A 20441-nucleotide genomic window follows, 5' to 3' on the forward strand; every position below is an offset into this window, starting at 1 on the left:
GTGGGAAGGGGAAGGAAGAAGAATGTCGAGACACAGGTCTCGGATTTAATAATGAAGAAAAATATCGTCAGGAAATCTATATAGTAAAAAATATGTACATATTATTAGGAAATCAAAGACTTCGTACTCTGTAAGAGTTGTCACAACGACTAATGCATAAACATGAGATATTCGAAGGCTTATACACATTCCACCCTAGTCAAATCCCTTTCCTTTATGTTAACCGACAGTTCATCCATGATTATCTAATATTGTGGGTGTTTCTTACGTCAGATCCGAATCGGTCTCCGCTGTTGCATGCTTAAGCTATAAAATAATAATATTTTCTTTGAATAAAAAAGACGAAAGCAATAAATAAAAGGGATTACATAATAGCTACTGCGTAGGTATGTACACAAATATTGCTGAAGATTTTAATTGCTTGCCAAATATTCAGATGTTAGATCGTATCTACAACCCCATTTAAGGTAATGTTTTATTTATTGAACAAATAGGCATTAGGGAATGTTTTACACAACGTTAAATACTTAAATAGCGTCATTATGAAATTTCAAATAATTTAGCGTACGCGCCGAACACGGTAAACGCTAAATCAGTAAACAAAGCGAAACTGTATAAATAAATAGAGCTTAGACGCACGTTTGTGATCTGTAGGCGATATCGCAGAGGTCACGCTATCACTCTGAGACTTCGCCCATTGTGACCTTGCTCCAGTTCACCCGACCTTGTTCCCTCCACTCGGCTAACGAGCAAACGTCTATCGCGTAATGTATAGTTATTCATTAGTAGCATTCGTTGGCCCACTGCGCTTAATTGAGCCACATTCCCATAAGGATCAATGTCATTTGTCATTGTAGTAATAGCGTCGATCTGGTGATAATGCCTAAATGAATGCTGAAAAATTGTAAATGGTGAAGTTATTTGGTTTTAAATATATTTTGTACGTGGCTGTCAAATCTGATGTTGGCATATTCAAACTAATTTTAATACGAAAAATATTTAATTTCAGGAATTATAGATTCTCTGGAGCAATGATGTGCGGATCAATCGTTTTAAGTTGAAATCTGTTTAAATAGTTAGGGAATAAAATAAGTTGGTAATTCTACTATGGACCAGCTATTTCATCCTATGTTATGTTGACAACTTAACCATATATAAATTCTATTAGTAGATGATTTTATTTTTAAACTATCTCCTGACCACCAATAATCAGTATAAATATAATTAACTCTCAATAGATCAATGTGAATGCCTACAGTATGACATCTCGTGTGGGCCTGCTTGTGTCGTTTTTTGTATAAAACTGAATGAGGATACTAACGATTAACTTACGTATGCAACACTAGGAAGACCTATTTCGACTAGTGTATAAAAATCATAACAATGTGCTTATCGCAATAATATATAGAATTATTATTTCATAGAGTTAATTACCGACTCGATGTAAGACTATCTTTATTGATTACTAGCTCCCGCTCTCCGCGCTCTACCGACACTACATCTGCCGAGTGCCGGGTCGCTGCATATTTTATTTCACATTCGCTCCCGTTGCTTGGAAATAAAAGAAAAATATGTCAACAGTTACCCATTGAAAATGCACGACAAATAAATGATTTCCAATTAAATATCAACTTTCGCTAAGGTTATTCATCGACAATATGAAATGAAATCACGAGGTTAAGAAATGCAGCGGTAAAAGTTACATGTGACCCATACTAGAAATAATTTGAGAGATGTGATGTGATGATATTTACAGTGTTAAATGAATAATAGATGGCTTCGGATCTTTATAAAATACTATACTCTCAGTCGATCTCTGGGCTTATCAATAATTAAAATAGATAGGTATTTTGACAAGAACAGTAAAGTAACACACACTCACGCATTTTATTCCCGAATGGGTAGGCAGAGGCGCAACTGGTACATCCATTTTCTGTGAGTATTCCGTTCCATGATGTGATAGGTGGTGAGCCTATTGCCATATCGGGTACAAATTTCAGACCCCGGGCTGGTACTGAGTATTAAAACGCAATATCACTTTGTCCGACTCGGGGATCGAACCTGACACCTCAGCACTGTGGTCATAAAAAAAGTAATAATTAGACTTCAAATAATAAGATACTGGACTCATTTTTGTTCTTTACTATTATCGAATATTTACATAACATAAATTATAAATATAAATTATAACACAGAAGGAATTATTAAAATCCGGTAAAAAATCAACAAGTTATAAATCTTTGAATTCCGGCGGAAGGGGTAATTAACAAGAAACAAAAAAGAGACGAAATACCCACATGTGACGTTACCGGGAATTACGACGCGTGCGAGAAAGAGAAGAAGCGATATATCCCCACATCGCGCCCACTTCTGCACATTACAATATTTTAAATATGAATTACTCGCTAATTTTTTAACCAATTTTTATGCAGTTTTCACAGGAGTGCTTCTTTTTCGTATTATTAACCATTAGATATAGAATAATGTACAAAATCAAGCATAGGTCGGTCCTCTATTCAGTGATGGCCGGAGATCGGGTACTTAATCAACGTATCGCAATTATTATTAATATGCTAAAGTGTAAATATTAAAGTAGCAACGATTCTTAGTGTGAAGGAAAAATAACTGAAATTAGGTACTGATCACGGGCTGTCGCCAAGATGCTATTCTATAATCGTTAATGCTAATAGAAAGCAGGAAAAATGTATGGGAATAACAAATTCTATCGATTGTAGATTTGTCGCTAGTATATGTCATTCTCACACATAACGTTAGCGTTAACGATTGTAGTAATTTCGGCTACGGCTTCTGATTTAAAAATTCTTTTACCAAATACTACTAAGAACTTAGGGTACTCTTAAACTGGAAACGGACATTAAAGTGAACCGAGCCAGAAGCAAAAGTTATATTGTAATAATAAAAATAACCACAATCATTCATTTATTAAACTGAGAAATCAATCTTCATTCGTCATTATTTGTCATTGATTATTTTGAATATGTAATTACTAATTTCTCATAATATTACGGCAAAATTAAAGTTTAATTTTTGAGTGACAATAACTACTTTAATCGAAGGGCTCAATAATTTTGCTATAGAAGAATAACTGAAGTAAAGAATACTATAAGATGTCATTAATACGATGTAGTATTATGAAGAATAAAAGATAAAATCTATTTCTTATACGTAGGAAAAAACTGGTTCTTCATGAAGTTGTTTTATCAAAAAATCTACCGCTAAAATTGAGAGCTATAAAAATAATCTGCGCCGGAAAGTTTACTAAAATTCGACGGTTTTTAAAACAATTGATTCTCAATAAAATATAATACAAAACGACTCCTGATGTCAGTTTTTGTGGGCCAACTGTGAATAACACAAAATTAAGGATTAACAATATTATTACTTTAATAATATCTTTGATTATAAGCTTCGAGAAATCCGTAAAGTTATAAGTGATATTAATCTAAACCTGTCTTATATATGCTATAGCTATAGGTGAATATATATACTGGCCTAGTCCGGTGCAAACTTAAGCTACCCAAATATGGAGTCAATGTAAAAATATACCGCCAAAATATATCTCATTTTAATAAAGTTTATTAAAACGAAAGAAAGGACTTATCATTTTAATCGTAATTCCGACGAAATGCAATTTTAATTTAGAAAGTGACATCAATTTTACTTTTTAATGTGATTTTGTGTTATATTATAGCAAGTACCAGACTCGTGGCACATAATATTAAAACAAGAGCTTCGAAACAGATAGGTCTTAGCCTAATTACTAGAATATTTTTTTTTATAACTTAACAGAATGAAATGCTACAAATATATATTACCGAGAGTTTTCTTCATTATACAATTTTAAAATATGTAGGTACTTATATATTATATATATAAGTTTTATTATCGGCGATTTCAATAGACAATACTTAAAAGAGCATATTAAAGATTAATACGGCATGTCACACCATTCAGTAATTCTAAAACAGTGTATAAAAGAATAGAAAGTGGTAAGATCCAAATTAACAGTAAAGTTAAAAGATATAAGACTCAAATTCAATTTCAAAATTCTTTGAACCCCAACATGAACTCGTTAACTTTGCCACAGATTTCTATACAAACCAGTGTCACGACCTAAGATCTTAAGATCAAGCGGTCGACTTGTGCGAGTGCATGCCATTATGTTTTTTGCCACACTTAAAATACAATATTATACATTGATGGCAGAAATATAGATTAAAGCGAATGAAAAGTGAGGAAGGTCGGGGTTTCGAAAAGATCATTCGATGAGCCATTTTTTTCATCAGCCTTACTGTTAATGCCAAAGTATTGCATTGTATTTCATACTGATTCTAAACGTATGCGCAATTAGGAATTTGCACTTTAATATGATTTATTACGATATATTGTAAATGTGTATAAATTATTAGTAATTTATACACATTTACAATATATCGTAATAGCAGTAGATTTGGACAAACTTATATAAATATCTTTACAGGTAATCGTATTGTTTGTTGAGTGATATTATACTCTGTTCTTTAACTATTGCCATGATCCGGATCTGTGTAGAGCATAACAACAGAATATATTGTATCTCCTCTGTATAGTGTTTACTGCTAATAGAAAGGTTATTTACGATTTTGACGATTGGAGCGAACTAAAGTTCTTTTGTAATATTTTTTTAAATTACAACTTTGAAACTCATATTGAACGTGCTAATGAATGTACCATAGATCAGATATATATTCTTTATTTTTTTGCGAATCCAGAAATACTTATAGGATTGCGTCGTATTAACTATAAGACTGGGATATAATATGTTTGGATAAATAGGTCTGCTCAACAAGCAATTTACAGACAAGCCATTAGATCTAAATATAATTAATGATTGTAAACGGTATGATCACATTGCCCGCCCATGTACAGAGTTGAACTTTTCTCAGCTTTCCGTACAGTGCTCCCCACCTCCGCGTGGGGCGTGAAAGCACACCGGTCGTGCGCGGGCGCAGTAAGTGTGCCATGCGGGTCGACGAACGCCGGCCTAGACCCACATTCAGCAATTGGGGCATAATCAGCGACAGTACAGCGAGCGCGTTGACCCCACACGGTGAAATGCTCATCTCTCTCCTTCACACTCTTTCTCTCGACATCGCGGTGTCAGCTTTCTCAGTGGCTACGTGCGTCGGGCACCCGTCAGCCCCGCGATGCGGTTTACGCATGACGCACCGGCCGCGGCGATGTGTTTTACTTCGTATACATTTTTGTATTTTCTCTCGCGCATACCGCTTGCGTGTGACCATCCAAACTATTCGACGGAACTGACACAAGAAACTGTCATTAAAATATCAAGTAATAGCAGAATGTTCGATCTTCGTTCTTTTATAATAGCTACCTATATGCGTCACAGACTTGGGATCGCTAATGGAAAAAAAACGAACAACTTGCCCATCCGCAGTGGCATGTGCAGCTCGAGCGTGACGCTCTACGCATGTGCGCACGCGCAGCCGAGTGCGGACTATGTGTATAAAATATTTGATTTTCACTTTCAGATGAGAATGCTCGTAAGAAAAGTAATTAATTAGCTATTTTAAACTGCTGAGTTGAATCAACTGCACAAACGCTATCAAGACATTTTTCCCTGTTCGTAAACACGTTAAGAGCCATTAATTGACTCTTAAAGGCGTCTTCATTATTAAAATTTTTGGAAATTTATTAATTTTGAAGTACAATTTCATAATTTAAATGTTATAGAAGTATTTTACCCAAAAATGCTTGTTTCACGATTTTAAATCAAATGTTTCAAACCCTTTTTTTTAATCATCTTTGTTGTATTTTTATCTTACCTACATGTAATATTGCCATATTATATATTTTAGCATGTATTTATTATGAAAATAAAGATTGAGGTCAATATAAAACATAGATTTATATTCAAGTATGTGTCTTTATGAATCTCTACTTATTTTTCCTCTCGATACCTAATACGATATATAATTAGAAACAAAAATGGATTTTCATAAAATTTTTATAAAATTATATGACTGCCGAAGATTTTTTAATTTATTTAATCCTGAGTATAGTTGCTGGATATCAGTAGCGAAAAGTGAATTTTTCCGAAAGGTGACCCCACACAACATAACAAACAATAAAAATAACAACATGTAGATGCTAATATGCATAAATGTGGTCTGCAAATCGTTCAAATATAATTAGATTCTATATTAATTCTACATAAAGAGAAGCCGAAAGGAATTGGGTTGTATGGACTGTTCGCCACTGCTGGATATATGAGGTCATACATGATTTGGATCTTCTAGAGAGGATTAACATCAATCAGCAGTCTGGCATAAAAACAGCGAAATTGGTATTTCACCATACGTCAAAGGTAATATTCGTGTGAATGAGGGCAAATAAATGGAGAAGACCTTTAGAACTTTAAATAAAGAAATATCATCTAGTAAGTAGTTATTTTGAGAAGTACCATTTACGACGCTGATCTTTCGTTTTCAATATTACTAATTAATTTTATAGTTTGTCGGGTTGTCACATAATTTTGGAGTATTTCAGTTTTCTCTCCAACAGTTCTCCAAGTGCTACACGCATCCTAATTATGTGTATATGTAACATCAGTAAATTCGTGTTGGGTCAAATTTATGATGTTACTCCTTCGTTCTCACGAGCAATTTTCATGCAATCTTGATTTCTCAGTCTGTGCTGACAAATAGATTACCAACGAGACAGTGATCATATTCTTAAGTCTATATTGATAATAATACTTTCGGTACTTAATTTGTAGGTAAAATTACTTCGAATAGTGGTTGTGGTATTATTCGGTAATAGTATACGAGTACATTATTTGGTAGTTATAATTATAATAATGCAAATGGTTGTCCTCAATAAGATTGCACTAAAAATACTTATGCTTTACCTACTAATATAATTTAAAACTGCTTATTTTATACTTCGATAGGTATTTAGTAAATGTATAAGTAAAAGTAACTGGCATGGCAATCAATTGAAAACTAGAGAGTCGTGTTATTGTTTCACAATTCAATGGAACACGAAAGCGCTTGTTTTTATTTTCATTGTGACTAGCTATAATATATTTAGCTATGTTAGTGTGGATGCGCGCGGTGGAACAAACGAACAAGAGCGAACGGAAAAGAAAGTAAAAATAAGTGCACCGATACAAGAACTAGGCAAACGTGTATCGAGAAACGTGTGCAAGCGAATGCAACAGTTTCATCTACGGGGAAAAAGTGATGGCGGTCCGGCTTCCTTCGCAGATTCGGAGCGGGCATTGTTTGTGGCGAGATGCGTTCCCGCGCCAGAACCCGCGCCCGCTCCCTGCCTCGTGCATTCCCTCGCGCCCCCGCCATCACGCACTTGCATTTTTCCCCTACTTCTTCACTTTCTTCTTATGTACACTTTCTAGGCTTTATGGTGAAATGCTCTACGCTTTCTAACGTAACACCAGTGCAAGTTTTTCTCACTGCTTACCATTGGAAATGAAAACGAATAAACATTGTTATTGACTCCGTATTTATTAGTTTTTAATGCGACGTTACTCTTGTATATAAAACTAAGTTCGTTGCCAGCTGAAACAAAAGTGTCACAAGACCTATAATCGTCGTTGTTAATAATTGACTCTCCATTAGCTGTTATAGCTTTGTAAAGTTCATATTTAGGTCACCGTCTCTGTGGAGGCTTGCTCTGGAAATCTGCATAGGCGGATGTCGGTGCTATTAGATATTGTAAGTTTCTCTATCGGTGAAACTTTCGGAGTGAGCGAAGTGTGTCGGTCCGCGGGCTTGGCGGTGGTCGTGGTCGTGCACCCACGGAAATAGGTCCGCAACAATAAACTGTGGAGCATGTCTATGTGGGCCATCGCGAGTCGCGAGTCGCGAGCGCGGGATCACCGCCGGTCGCTTGTCGTCGCCAGCTGAACGCTATGCAAATCGTTAGGAACTTTCTTCCGGCGCATTTGTGAGAGGGCATTGTAACGATTTCTCCTGCGCATGATGTCACCGTTCTGCAGCTTTGCCTTGTGTTATTGTTTTTTGTTATGAAATTAAATATAACTACGCATTGCCTATTTTGTAGCATTCTAATGTAATTTTAGATTGAACTGTCATAATAATTTGATAACATCATGAACGATAACAAATTGTTTGGAATTAGGTTCAGTGCATATTGATATAGAATTATCTAATATAGATAGTGTATTGCTTTTGGATAATGATACATAATATTCATTGGTCGGTTTGTTTATTTTTTCAGTGCCGTTGAAGTTGGCTGAACTTTTAAAGCGTGTGAATGTGGTTGACGTTAAGGTCCCAACGGTGGCGTGTAGGTGAGTTCGTGAAGTAGTGGATTTGCGAGAGACCACGACCCGCGCAACACGGGCCGCGCGGCGGTAGCGACGCGGCGGTGCGCGGCGGGCGGCAGCGCGGGCAAGCGCGCCACAGCTCTGTGTTAACCTACTTGGCGAGCGTTGATCTCTTTGTTTGTAAACATGAATGAAACATGTTTGAGATGTGCATGGACGGTTCCGTACGATAATCAACATTTTTTTAAATAAATGCAATGACATTGTACTTACATGTCTAATCAGTATTATGTACTTTATCCTGGAAACCAAAAAACAAGTGATGTTTAGCATTTTGATTTAATGCTGGTCACTTTAAGTCCTGGAGGTTTAACATTAGGCACCCTGTAAGCTCCCATTGTCGGCAAATCGTGGAAAAATAAAATTACCTCATATCATGAGTTTAGCTAGATTTAAATAAAAAATAAATGAATCAGCCGTAGTTACAAGATGATACAAATAATTTGGTCGCCCATGTTTCGTAAAATATATTATTACCTTAGTATTTCGAATTAATTTTTCATTTCACTGCAGTTTATATGCTGAATAGAATGCGCAATCGCATAATCCATTGATTAATTATGGTACTTTTCTAGAGTCTGTGTTCAAATCTTAGAAATAACATCCGAGTCTTTGGAGTAACAATTTATCCAAAACCAAGCAGATTAACAATCGATATCGTAAAGCGGAATTTAAAAACGCGCCATTAGAATATTGAAAAATATGTTTTTATATTTTTTTTTTACTTTTTACAATTTTATATTATATTACGTCTTTCATCGAGAAACTTAAAAGGTAAATTTATACTTTTTAGAGGAAGTAAGTTTTATATATTGGTATATAACATTTAAAGTTATTTTTAAAAGAATAAATTAATACAATTGCAACATATGGTCGGAAAAACACGGCGGTATTTTAAAGTCTCTAGTCCTTAGTTCTGCTACGAAACCCTAAAAAGAATATCAAGAATTTTTGGTATAAACTGCAGTGTAATTCGATTTACCTAGTTTTCGTAAACATTTCTTATTATGATGACGGATCGTTACGAATTTGTTATTTTCACTTTTTGCTACTCTACTAAACAAATTGATTGTCTTACTTGGATCCTACAAATTCCCGGTATATTATATTTATTCTTAGGTCCCGAAAAAACGACAATACTGGTAAAATAGTTCGTAGTCGGTACACTTTGAGGTTATTAACATCGATATATATTATGTACTACGTACTAGATTTGGCGTTCCGAACATTCACTGTGTTCAACTGAATTGAACTGCAATCCATTCAAACTGACTTTAGTATGGTGAATATTGACAGCTTGTGGTTGTGTACGGAGTGGCGCTTATGATATAAGAACTCGAGCCTAAGTGTAAACCAGGAAATATTAGTCAAAAAACAAAATTATTTGTTGTTCAAGTGAATAAATAGGTTATAACTGTGACGTTTTGCTTACCATTTTAGTTCAGATTTTGAATAAATAGTTTAAATGGACGTTATTAACTTTTACTGATTGTAAATTTTTGTGTTAGTAAAACATTAAAATACGCTGCTATCTCTACCTAATTGAATCATATGCTTTCCTAATCCTTGTCTCTTGCCAGCTAGTGACTCACTTTTTCATTTACCTGCTTCATCGCGATAATAATATATTGCGATGAAATGATATGAGTGCGTGTAGTTATGCTCTCTAAGTATGTATGTTGATTAATGCGCCCAAATATTTGAATTCGCACTCAACTTTTTCCCCGAGGGAAGAGGGAAGGCAAAGATGCATCCAGTGCATCAACTTTTCGCCATTTGTATTTTGTTCCATTATACATATATAGGTATTTAATAGGGTAAAAATATGTAACTCCGGAGTGATAATGAATATTGAAAATTCAATATCGCTTTGCCCGACCCGGGATTGGAACCCGAAACCTCAGCGTGTTACTCATACCGCAATAAAAGTACGCTACATACATTTTAAATTCACGTGAAGCCATATCTACTCCTTAGCCTAGATTGATACAAAAAAAATAGCTACTTTCCGACTCAACTAATTGATTATAAATATATTTTAGACTATAGTTTGCTCGCACCTCGCCCGCGTGAGAACAATGTCCGGGATGAAATATATGGAGTCTATATTTTAAGTAATAATAATAACAATATCAGCCCTGTATTATATACTTGCCCACTGCTGAGCACGGGCCTCCTCTACTACTGAGAGGGATTAGGCCTTAGTCCACCACGCTGGCCTAGTGCGGATTGGTAGACTTCACACACCTTCAAAATTCCTATAGAGAACTTCTCAGATGTGCAGGTTTCCTCACGATGTTTTCCTTCACCGTTAAAGCGAATGATAAATTCACAAAGAATACACACATGATTTTAAAAAAGTCAGAGGTGTGTGCCCTTGGGATTTGAACCTGCGGGCATTCGTCTTGGCAGTCCGTTCCACAGCCAACTAGGCTATCGCCGCTATAAATTTATTTTAAGTAAGACCTATAGCAATATATCGGTGAAAATGGCATTCAATTCCGTGTAGTAGTTTTTTCGTGATGGGTATAAACATACAAACCGACAAAAAATCTTAAAACTGTTGTTTTGGCTTCTGTTGCTCTAATAAAGACCCCCATATTGGTTTTTCTTCATCTATAATGTACTGACATCGGCCTGTTACACTTTTATTATATTCTCTAAATATATTTGGGTATATTTAAAAACAGAAAAGTGTTGAAAGCTTATAATACTAATGACCTTAAACTTTGAATTAGACTTTAACAAAAACAACGAAGAGCGGTTTTCTAAACAAAATACTCATGTTTTATACATGTCAATAGATTACACCCCTATATTCAATGTTAATAAAACAATCTAGATGTATCAATAAAAGTTTACAATTAATAACAAAAATATCAATATTGTTAAAATTATAACAAACTGACGCCTCATCGATAAAAATCAGACTATATTGCCCTTACACCCGGTAATACATCTCCTTTAAGCAACGATGACATAGTCATGTATGCTAGTTTCGACAGTTGCACGCTTTTTTTAACTTCTTTTTGTTCCGTGCCCGTCAATTTGACTAGACTGCAGTTAATATTAAGTGGAGTGGGATCCAATCATTCACGTAGATTCTAGACACGAACGTCCATATAACTATTTGTTCAAAATCTAAACTAAAATGGCAACCAAAACGTCACTGTTATAACCTATTCATTGATTTTAACAACAACTATTTTTACTTGACTAATATTTTTTATTCCAATCTAGGGTTACACTTAGACTCGAGTTCTTATATCATGAACATCACTGCGTATACAACCACAAGCTGTAAAGATTGACCTACTAAAGCCAGTCTGAATGGATTGCAGTTCAATTCAGTTGAACACAGTGAATGTTCGGAACGCCAAATCTTGTACGTAGTACATTTTTATCGTTGGGTCCAATAGAATGTCGCCTAACGAGACATGATTACCCCTCGCCAATCGATACAATTATGTCGGCCTGATGGAACCGGATATAGACAGGTTGATCCCGGATCGCCACACAGTTACGTGGGCCATAATGAGATTTTTAACACCTTCTGTACGGCTATCCGGGCAAATATAAAATATATTCTACCACCAGCCATCAATCAATCAAGCTGTGAAGTTTGGCGAATCTTTGAGGCTAATTACTTTCTCTTTAATCCGCTACGAAGTTACTCAAGCAGAAAGATACGGTGGAGTTCGAAATAAAAATTTTCCACTTCCCTCCACAATAAAACAGCGTGCTTTAATATCTGTCGTGTGTGGGCTGTTTTATAATATCCTTAAATATGATGCTTGACACATCATATAAAGCGATTTTATCGACATATATGAATATATATGTCGACTATGGAATCATAGTTAGACGAAACCTTTTTACTTGACAAATAAAGCAATACAAATTGTACAATGAACCATTGAGTCTGCATATAAAGTACCTATACATATATTTTTACCAGGAATGTAGGTATAATATGCTGCAGATATAACCTCTCAGACGGTATATGTGTCATGAGAAAAGGTTTCTAAGCATTGTCTCCGTACTTGCCTAATGGAGCGGGCAAAATACCACAAGCCAAATGTTAGATGCCAGAAGTCACGATTTTGGTTTCCGCGATTAGCCAATAATTATAAATTTAAGTGCGCGCATGCTGTATTTGGTACATTATTCTATGTATATAGTTCTATGCAAACCAAACCTATTGGGAATTGCAGCAAAAAAAAATCTCAGACACAGCGAGTGACATCTAGTGATTTGTATTTTACTATGTTAAGTTCGTAAAACACTACGAATTCAGCACGGTGTACTTTAAGAATCCTATTATTTACCACGGCAGCAAATTATCGGGATATAAAACCTATTTGTTAATCCAGGATATGGTCTACCCATATGACAAATTTTATCCAAATCTGTTCAGTTGTTACTGCTTTGATGTTACTTTTTGTAAATATACAAATACCAAACAAAAAAAAATTCACAAACTTTCATATATATAATATTAGTAAGAGTAAGAGTAAGAGTAAGAGTAAGATTTGCTTACCAACGCCTAATTTATACGTATACGCATAAACTATTGTAACGATAATACTAGTAAAAGGTTAAAATAGTTAAACCGCATACAGTCACCACCATTTTTTTCCAACGATTGTTATTAAAAAATATTAATTTATTTATTTTGCACTTGCTTACAAGATAATCTTAATGTCGCCAAATGCGTTGATACACATCTCAGTTATAAATAAACCGAGGCCAGTCATATTTAAGTGGTCATGCATTTAATATACAGGTAAAAAACCTATAACGCTCTGTATTTTAATATTTTGGTTAATATCCATTAATTTACATAAACGATAGGTACTTGTATAGTTTTATTAAATTGTCTTTATGTGTTAAGATATTCTTAAACGTAAATTAATGATAAGTACATATGCTTTTAGCACAGAAATTTTCCAGTTATATTTTCATACTATGGCGCTGTTGTATTGTAAACAATATTACTGAAAATAGGGTGCACCGTGCATGTCACATGATCTATGGATAATATAGAAAGAACTTAGATCAATAACTTAGGGCAATTTTTTTTATTATCCCGATGTTTATTGTAATAGGTTGGTAGATGTCATTTATTTATATATCAAAAATAATTGTTAAATGTAAATTTTAATTTTCGAACGACCACATCTGTCCGCGTCGTGACCATGAAGGCTGTCATCATTGAAACTTCGGGAAAAAATTAAAATAGAATCCGTGCTAAAATTCAAAAATTAGTTTTATTTCCATATCGTTTATTTTTTTTTATAGTGTTGTCAGACAGGCAGGCCAATAACTTATCTAATTGTAAATGATCTCCGTGCAATCCGCGTTTTTCTTTGTCTCGTGACTAATTACATGGACGGTCTAATTCAACGATTAATCGTTGGTGCGTTGCCGGCCTTTGAGGGTTATTGTGCCTTCAGCAATACTTTGCCTTGACAAGCCTTTGGCGCATTATGTCGAACTATATAACAAGTAGGTCGGCATTTAAAAACTGAATGGTATTTGCTATGGTCAGTTTAATGTGTAACAAATTTTACGATAGTTAATGGTGTATAAGTCTTTATTGATTAGTACCAAAAATGCATCGTAGAAGTCGTTGACCCTCTTACAAGACAATGTTTTACTTCATTTAATGACCGATACGTAATCTGCGTGTTTATTTATTACTTATAATATTAGCCAAATTAATTAAATATTGACAAATCAACGGCCTATTTTGCACAGTTTGCAAATCTAGTACCGGGAATAATAACAAATAAATACAAATGCAGTTAATATCAACAGTCTCTAAAGGTCATTGGTTCGATTTGCATATTATCAATTATTTGCGTGATAACCATTGTTAATTGCGTCTGAAATTAGCATAATCCAATAGATTTTGGCTCTAGGATTCTCAGGGCATTGTGTCGATTTTTAATCCTAATATAATATATTTTTTTATGCTGTATATTTTTTATTCCTTCCCCGAGAAAGCAAAATCATATCATGGTTTTTTCTTAGTTTCAGAACTTTTGCATTATCCATTAACATTTGTTCTTTAGTTGCATGCACTACAAAGTTTGCCGTAGATTTTAATTAAAACTCTGCAGTCTGGCTTAATGATCTAATTTGAAATGATTATTGTATTATAATTTCTTTATCGCTATCACGACTATAAACGGGTTGAGATATTGTTTTCATTTCCTCTACAGTATGAAATAACTGTATTGTCTATATCGTAAGATTGTCGGTGTGTTTGAGCGTTCAATGTATACCTATAATATCGTGGTAGTAAGATACCACCGCCCTTAAAAGAGTGAGCAAAACGGTTCTATACGCAAATTCCTATATAGAATATTTGGTACGCCTTACGAATTCTTTTCTCATTTTTCAGAGCGTCGGCTCTAATTTTTCTACGTCGAACGTGATCTTTTAACTGAGTGGGTACTATACACTGTCTCATGCTGCTTTTCGACAGGCGCATATTTATTTGAGTTGTGTAGCAAGGTTTTGATCGATTAATGACGTGTCAAATCTTGTGTTATGCATTGGGTCATCGATTTGTCGACATAATGGCTAGAAAACATTTTTTATAAGCTATTTAGAATCTCTTGAATATCTAGTAACCGCAGGAAGCGTGTCTCGAAAACAGTGTTCCAAGTTCCAACATCTTCTCATTGTTATTTTCTACTATTGATTTAAGATATGGAGATATGTTGATTGACTGACTTCTGAACCAACTTACGTTCTGGCTGAATTTTTCCACGTCGTGGCGCTACGTTTACCTTACAGAAAAAAATATGCCAAATAGGTAGTACTTCTATACATTGATTCCCGTACTTCCAGCTGTTTTATACACGGAGAACTAGATGATTCTGTATGGACTATTTACTGATTGCAAAATGAGTCTCAAAAGCTAAACATTGGTTTTAAAGAACCCATGTTTCACTTGTCGTTAACTTTGACTGTTTGCTTGTCGTATAACCCATGCTTGACGATGAAATATTTACAAGAATAATTGCTTGCCATGTATATTTTACTGCCCAAATATTACACCTTATTGTTTTAGCATCACGGCACTTGACCGCTGTGTAAACAGTGCACGAGATCTGACCTCAATACTTATCCAACAAGGCTTATGACGTGTTAAGTATTAAATGATCCCTTGATGACTTCTACTGTAAGTGCGTATTGTACGAGTTATCGTATTATAAGACTGTTTACTCTAATCAATCTAATTGTGACAGCGGCATACTTTGAAAGCATAAACAATTAAAGATCTTTCATTAAATACGAAGGTTGAGCCGATGCAAGTGACCATCAAATAGTCTCGACCCTCACCATCGGCTTCATTACGTAAACTTACCATAACGTTTAAAGCAAGAACAATGTTGATCCCTTCACATTGTCAAGGGTCATTGAACCGGTACCATTCTCAAAGAATGCAAGGACACCGATGGGCCGCAGGGCGTGCTGGTGAGGCGACGCGGGCAAGCCCGGCTGCTGAGCCCCGCTGCGCCGTGTGGCCGCTCTCTCAGCCACACTACTTGCCAATTAACGTTCACGCATTGCGCGATTTCTGTTTGTTCCCAAAAACAAACACAAATGATTTCGAAACAAACCTTTTAAACGCGGCGACTCGCAAGCCGTTTGTAGAAAATCAACAAGTATTATTTCAGCGTACGCAATTTTGTTTTGTTGTATGGAATTTTTGGTGATAAATTTTACCTACTGTCAAAGTAATTGTGTGCAAACTCCATTGCTGTAATTAATTTATAAATTCATTCCGCAGTTTATTTACGACATAAGAATCCTGGAAACGAGAAGCAAGCTATAAATAGTCCGATAATACAAGTTCGATATTCCAGTAATTTCTCGACTATTGTGCAACACCTGCAGAACAGGGGTAAAAAGCCTTGCATACATTGACTCTGGATGCTCGGACTGGTCGACTACCTTTTTCGCACAAACTAAAAATAAAAGAAGGAAGATGTATACTGGGAATGCAAGATTCTAGACGATATTTACGGGTGTACAGGATAAAAAAGGTACAAAATAATAGCCCGTTGAGAGTAACAAGCGACGGAGAACGACTGCCGACTGCCGACGAATGACTTGTTCGACATATCCTTTTAAAAGTAAAAGAGAACAAAGTCGCGCGTTGATTAAGATCTGGCTCACAGCGCTCTTGTCAATGAGTATCTCATTAGAGCCCCATTGACTTAATGTTGAATGTTCACCGCACGTTGTGATGAAGTTATTGACGTTATGGAATAGTAATGAGGCGAACATTCCGATAAAGGTACAATCGTGAAGCAAGTATTTAGTTGTACTTTTTAATGATTAGCGGCGATTGAACGTTAATAGTTCGACTGGCGGCGCGAAAGAAAGCTTCAGAAAAAGAACTCATAATGTTAACTAGATACAAAGAAAAAACACTTTTATAATCAAATACGCGTGCAACTGTTTATTCAAGTATTAATAATGAACTAGGAAATAGTGACAGAGCATCATAAAGTAGTTATTCTTGTGTGTTTGGCGCTTGAAAACGGATTTCGATATCTGGCATGTCCTGTTTGATCCGTTCTACTCGATAAACGTAAATGTCCTTTTGAATGCTATGTAGCCAGTTGCGCGGGCGTCCACCTCATGTTAACCTTGCATTGTGTCAGTAACACCAGCGGCTGAATAACTGTACGGTGGTTGAATGAGAATGGCAAGCAATTCTCTGCCAATATCTGGATGCACCTGTTCGTGAAAAACGGGCCCTTTTTTACAAATAATTGATTAACTTAGTCTCTCGCTTGATATTTAACTAATTGACGACCCATAAACGGTGGCAACTCCATCTAAACATTAAATTGCGAAGCACTGCGTGGCATTGCACTGCGCTTGTCACCCTGAGATGTAAGATCTTATGTCTTATAATACAAAGTAATTGGTTCGTACATCTTTATTAATACCAACCCTAAAAAATACTGTGCCGTTCTGTTATCTTTACCGATGTGGTAATCGGAGTTTTAGTACTTTATCATTCACTTATTTATACAATCCTTACATGTTAGTTTATGTCGTAATAAATCTTAACACAAAGACGTCATAATTCCATAAAGTATTTGCGTAGCGTTAACGTAGCGTATCCAAAAGGTATGGTAGGGTTTACATATAAAACGCTGGATCAATATTTTCTTAATGAAGATGATTCTCGTTTATAACATTTATTTATCGTGCAGTTAGGGATATCATAATCTTAATCTCAAGCAAATTATTAATGTTACAATTACATTGGCTCAAACTAAATTTATTATTAAGATTCTTAATCCCACACTTTATAATAATATACAATCTGTAGTAAATGAATGGAATAATTATTATGTTACAGACAATGCCTATGCGTTTGCCATTGTTATTTAAACTTCAATCGAAGAGCTGTTAAGTGACGGGTTGAACAATATTGCAACGAGAGTAGTGCATTCTTTAGGTAATCGTGTTATGCCATTTGGAGTGACGCAGCATAATACCACCGTTATATTGTTACGAAGATTAAATCACTGCAGTAAACATTTTGTTACGCAAATTGTAAGATGATATGCTGTAAACTAAAAAACACTATCCGACCTATCTTACAAAGTAGAAGTTAATCTGTTAATGTCAGTAATCATTCTGTCAGCACACATTCATACTTATACATTTACATAATTTTCCACTGATCGTTTACACGACCGAGTGTTGCGAGTGTGTGTGCGTGTGTATGTGTTTGTAAGCGTAATTGCGTCTCGTAATTAATAAAATCAGTGGCACGTGGTCAAGCTAATGCTTATATTAGTCGATACTAAGCGAATTGATCGTTATGATTGGTCCGATAAGAGCTCGGCCGCTGACCGACCTTCACACTTCGCGCCGCCCGCCTGCGCCCGCGAGCCCGCCACTGCGTCGACCTCGCCCGTCCGTCTCGAACTCCTTGCAGCCTCACTCTTTTGTCTATACATCTATTCTTATAAATATTTTGAAATCTGATTGTTACGAGGCCCATTGTTATTTTGGTTTGCACGTTACCTTGCACCCGGTATTAATTTGCTGAGATCGACGGATATGTTATAATTCACATGTCGTATTGTTTATTGCTACTTGCATATAGTGTGTTTTGTTAATTGCGCTTTATTTAAGAGTAATGCAGCGAAATCTACATTTAGTCATACCAATTACGAATTATTTACTTTATCCATATCAGGGCAGGATCGATATTTGGAGGAGGCTTATAACCAGCAGTGGACAAAGATATAGGCTGATGCTGATGGTGATGACTTCAGGACAAGACTATTTGTTAAAGAGTGCAACAGGGGATCTGAATGCTTAAAAAAAATGTAAAAAATGTTACTGTTTTTAGTGAAACTAGAACTGAAATTGAATTTAAATATACTTATCAGTAGATAAATAATAATCGAATTAAAAAATCAACGAAACGCATAAAAGACTATGTTAAGAACATTTATTATCACGGCTCGTATGCTGGATCGGTGTTAATATGAAGTGTCATCTTGTTTGCTAATTATTCTCCACGTCTCGGTAACTAGGGAGGAGAGAATTTTAGTAATCAGAGATTTCCAACATCAGACACTAAGGGTAAAAGACACATTATTCACGTATGATATGCACAGTATAACACTATATTTATATTATGCTATCTAGTCTTTCCTTTCAAATAATAAATGTTTAAGAAACATTAACTAAAGCGAATAAAATAGAGATAAATAAAGGATATTAATTTACATTCACTTTGACGGTTCCTCTATAATATTATAGTATTTAATCATTTTATGTTAATAATTGTAGGTATTTAATTATATTAACTGTATTATTACATAAAGCTAAATAGGTTATTTGTTTAATCGGGAGGTGTTACCAATAGTTTATTTTCTCACCAGTAATTTTCTTTAATATTCTTTACAAAGTCCAGAAATAAGAATATAATCTTTTATTAATTATTCATAGTATGTATCATGTTTGAATGGTGTTTTCGATTTTGTGCATACTGTGTATACTTGATTCGCTCAACTATAAATTGCACTTGTATAAAAAATAGAACCACCAGGTATTTTATTGTACCTAATCATAACATACAGATGTTAAAAGCAGGAACTAAAAAATAGCGTATCCATAAATAAAAAAAATACAGATTATATTAATTTACCGATGACATAATAGGGCACCTACAAATTCACCGCGCGACCGCAACGCGGGTGAAGCGCTGCATTTATATCGTAAATCCATATAATGAAAACAAGCGCGACTGCATCGCAGCGGCTGTATTGCGTCCGCGCGGCGAGTTGAAGGTGCCCTTAAGTCTTTTATTATAGCATCATTTATGTTGTGGCAACAGTTTTACAAGATACCGCGATTACAGCGCTGCGGTCACGCTCCTTCCGCGCGGCGCTAAGCGGTTAATTTGAAGGCGCCCTTACACGACGTGTAGAAATTAAATGCGGTGGCATTATTTGAAAAATATAGCGTGCATAATATTGCATAATATAATATTGCGGGCAGTTCTACGTCAATTCTTAGTAAAAATGTAAAGACAGCATATTAGGTCCATAAAAATAATCATTCTATTTTTACTAGATATGTCGTGTAGGCAAGTACCTTTTGCGTATTTCGTATAAATATATTTATTGAAATGAATTAACTATAATCGCATTTTTAAATATAATTTATAACTCCGTCAATATAATTAAATCACTTTTTAGCGTAGAAGAGCAGATAGTCATAACACAAGTAAGATCACATTAGCATATTAGATGTGGCTTATTAATGGAAATACCATTTTAATGTTTGTAGCGATATAAATAATTTATAATAATTATAATAAATCATTAAACTTGCTGGTGGAAATAACATTTTTGATTAGTATTAATACATATTTTTATGCCGAGTAACGTAGGTTTTTCGGCATTGACGTATATTTCTCGGTATAAAAATAAGTTACTATTTTAAAGATGGAGTACATTATCAACAGGTCGAAACATAATATGTAAAT

General features: G+C 35.0%; 1 protein-coding gene across 1 annotated transcript in view; it reads left to right on the plus strand.

The window, feature by feature from the left end:
* LOC115443470 (transmembrane protein 17) overlaps positions 1–20441 on the plus strand; it is a 54836-nt gene that overhangs the window by 34066 nt on the left and 329 nt on the right. The gene's annotated exons all lie outside the window — the stretch shown is intronic.

This window comes from Manduca sexta, chromosome 17 (genome assembly GCF_014839805.1).
Source record: "Manduca sexta isolate Smith_Timp_Sample1 chromosome 17, JHU_Msex_v1.0, whole genome shotgun sequence".
NCBI classification, from domain to species: Eukaryota; Metazoa; Arthropoda; class Insecta; order Lepidoptera; family Sphingidae; genus Manduca; species Manduca sexta.